Raw genomic sequence first — 4252 nt, 5'->3', positions numbered from 1 at the left:
TTATAAATTTATTTTATTATCTATAAAAAACATATGCTACTTATACAAAGTTAATGTTACTTGATTTTAAAGCTTTTCATGTATAATTTTAAATAACAAATAATATAATTTATATTAATTTTTTTGCAAAACATATTTCCACATAATCTCATGTAATATATTATGCAAAAATGATCAAAAAAATTATATTTTGTATATTCGACTTGGAATTGCAATACATAAATGTAGAAACTTTTAGTTTAGAGTTGTTCAATTTGTTATTACATTTTTCTAAATTTATATGTATTAAATTGTACCGACTGTCTACTTAATTATAATTAAAAGAAGTAAGAATGAATATGATGAAACTGAATATAATCATACAAAATTCATTAAAATAAATAAATATGATATATTAGTTGAAAAAACAGATATAACAAGAATAAAAATGAACATGATGAAAAAAATTCATTCTTATTAGAATAGATGGCGTATAATCATTGAAAACTTATTTAAACGTTTACACAACCAACTGACAAAAAATATTGAATTCACAAATTTTGTGTGATTTTCTTCATTTTATATTCAAATATTATTTTGGTTTCAAATTTAAAGTTGTTACTAATCTCAAAACAAATATTTTATTTATTAGTTTGTTTTTTAAATTAATATAACAAAATAAAAAGTTGTATCGGTTAAACATTAAAAGAAAAAGGATTAAATTTTAAATTTTATTTTTGTTTTTAAAAAATACATATATAATTGGAAGAAAAGTAAAAATGGTGAAAAAAATTATTTTCATGATTTAAAGAAGTGAATGTATAATATTTTATCATCATGTCAATATTATGTTTAATAATTACCATTTGATTAATTTATAAAAAATTTAGTTGATTTGGGTATATTAACTTATAAGTGTTTGATCAAATAATACATTTTTGAAATATGACATACTATATATAGATTTAGCACAAAACCGTTAAAACCTCAAAATTTACATAAATATTATTATATTAACATCACAATATTTTAAATATATAATTAAATCACTAATATATAAAATTTATATCTTAATAAATATAATTGATTGCATATAATTATTACTAACAAAATATCCACTCGTAGCGTGTATGCGAAATATAGTCTTATACTAATAAAAGTTGAAGCTATAAGCTTTTCAAGGCGTCTACATAAAATTTAAAAGAAAACTTTTATTGGTCACATCAACATTCAAAATTAAGGAAAGTTTACAAATTCTAATATTATTACTAATAAAAAAATATATAAAAATAAGGAAAGTATGTATCAAATTTGTATTGGTCCATCATAAATTGGAAATTAAGAAAGTTTCCAAATTCTATTATTATTTTCAAAAATTATTAAAGATAAGAAAATTATGTATAAAATTTAGATTAATAATAAAAACTAAAATAATATTAAAGTAGAAAAATTATATAAACTAAGTGGAGACCCGCACATTACGTGCAGGTTTTTTTCTTTAACTATTTCAAATTTATATATTTTTGTATTTTTTTAAAAAAATATAAACATTATTTGTTATGTGTTAGCATATTATTATAAATCAATCAATTTGAAATAAAATATCATTAAAAATCAAGAGTTAATATTTACATAAATTCTAGTTTAATTATCTATCAATATATTTAATTAATTATAACATAAATTTTTGTTTAATATTTACACAAATGTTATTTATCAATCAATTAATAGATATTTTTTGAGTAGTTTAAAATTTAATATTAAATTTTATTTATTAATTTTCTTTTTTAAAACTGTAATTTAAATAGATTTTTTCTTCAACTATTTCAAATTTATGTCATTCCCATATCAATTCTCAAATGCTTATGTGTCACTCATATGGAGAGAGTTGAGCAATTTTTATATATAAGATAATTAAGAACAAATTATTAAGTAAGACTTCTTTACATATACACATATATTTAGAGACTCCGATATTAGCATCCAAAATTTTTATCACATAACTATAAGAAAATTTAAGTTAATTTTGTTTGTGTGTGTGAAATCATTTCAATTTAAAAAAAAAAAACAAAAGAATAGAGTTAACTTTCACTAAGAAATGAGTCATTACAACATAAAAGAGTAAACTTGGCTAAACTAAATATTAAACTATTAGCTAAAAAAGAATATGATGAAAGTAGATATAGACAAAGCTACTACAAGCCGCGAGAAAGAGACCATAATTCTCCAAAGCTTGACCACCGTATTTGAGAAAAATGATAAGTTTCAAACAATCCGAGAAACATATCAAGTTGATACCCAACACTTTAGAAAAACAAAGCGCTGAGAATAGAAGAAGAAGTTCTCCCATTAAGGCGGAGGAGACCGAGGTATTCGAGGAGATTTTTGGAATAATATGATATCTGACAGAGTTTTAAAAACTCAATCTGAACCACAATAGTAACAGTTAGCTGACCAAGTAGCATCTGATTACAATCAGTAAGCCTCATCACAGGAAGAGTACCGCAACCAGTTACCGCAAAAGACCTCGTGCAGGATCTTTCCGCTTTGATTTTTACCACATATAGGTGTCAAAGTTATTTAAAAGTTGAAATTAATTAATTGAAGTTACATGATCGTGAATGCGTTTAACATATAGAATAAAAATGAAATTAAATAAAATGAAAAAAAACTTATTTACTTTGATTGTTTGATTGGAAGAAGTGAGTTATAATTATTAAAAATTACTTAAAAGTTAACATAGATAATATGATACAAAACAAAAAAAAATTGTCATGAATCTGAAGACAAGAATTGTAATTATTAGTTTGTTTCTTAATGTAGTATAATAAATTAAAATATTGTATTTAGCTAAGAAAATAAAATAATTTTTCTATTTATTATTTTTATAAAAAAATATATATATAACGAGGATGAATCTAAAACGATGACAAACAATGATTTTATTTATTAGGAAAACTGATGTAAAAATTTTAATTTTGTATCAATATTATGATTATTAAATAGCATTTGATTACTTTGTTATATTTTTAGTTAGTTTTAGTATACTATTTATAAATATTATACTAAATTATAAGTTTTCTAAACAAAATCTATGATATATTCAAAATAAGACTATGAAACCTCACAAATTAGATATAAGTTTTAAGATTAAAACTGCAATATATATATATATATATATTTATATTTAATAATATACATAAATTTATCTTAGTAAATATATTTAATTGCATATAATTTTTTATTAAAATAGTATTTAAAAACATACCCACGCGTACGCGTGGGTGAAAAACCTAGTAAAATAATAAAAGCTCACTTGTTCAAATGATATCCAGCCTTGATAAATTTCAGTAAATTATTTGACAAATATTTCATTGATTTTAAATTAAGACTACAAAGTTATACTTAAGTTTCGAAAAAAACCATTATATGAAGGGGCAATTATATTTATAGGACAAAAAAATATAGTATTGTGCTCTTAGTACTTTTTCAAACTTTACCACTTTTTGACTTACAGTATATCCATTTTTCTATAATTACAAAACTTAAAAAAAATACATTTATAATCTAAAAAATTTGAGAAAATTCAGAAAAAAAGACAAATACTTTTTGTACTACTTTTTTGCAAACAAAATTTTTTAAAGTTTTTTTACAAATGTTCTACAAATTAATAGAAAACATATTCAATAAATCTATAAATGTATAGAATAGCTTATCTACTATTTTATTAGTTTTCTACAAAATATATAGAATTCGTTATCCACAGTTTTTTCTATGTTCTACAAAGTTATGAAACCGTATTCTAGAACATGTGTAGTTTTCTACAATTTAATAGAATTATATTTCTATAGTTAACTCTTTGTTCTACAACTTAGTATAATTCCATTTCTACAGTAAACTCTTTGTTCTACAATTATAGAATACTAATTCTACAAAACAGTTAACTAAATGTCAAGTGTATAACTATATGTAGATCCACGAATTAGTGAATGTTCATGCATTGTAATTGTAAGAAAGCACTTATACTCTATATATAAAACCATATACTCGTTGAAAACAATAGAGCACAAGAACAAAAACAAAGTAAACCCAAAAAAATATGAAGTATTTTTGTTTTATCGTGTTTTTAGCGATTGTGATCGCACAAAACTATAGCAATATAGGAGTTGAAGCTGCTGATGAGTTCCTGAGTAGAAATGGGATCCAATTTTTTCTCAATGGAAAACCATTTTACTCTAATGGCTTCAATGCTTTATCAAAACCCATCTAAAGT

The sequence above is a fragment of the Eutrema salsugineum genome, unplaced genomic scaffold, assembly GCF_000478725.1.
Source record: "Eutrema salsugineum unplaced genomic scaffold, Eutsalg1_0 scaffold_4, whole genome shotgun sequence".
Taxonomy (NCBI): domain Eukaryota; kingdom Viridiplantae; phylum Streptophyta; class Magnoliopsida; order Brassicales; family Brassicaceae; genus Eutrema; species Eutrema salsugineum.
The sequence above is the reverse complement of the archived record's forward strand: the minus strand, read 5'-3'. Positions refer to the sequence as shown.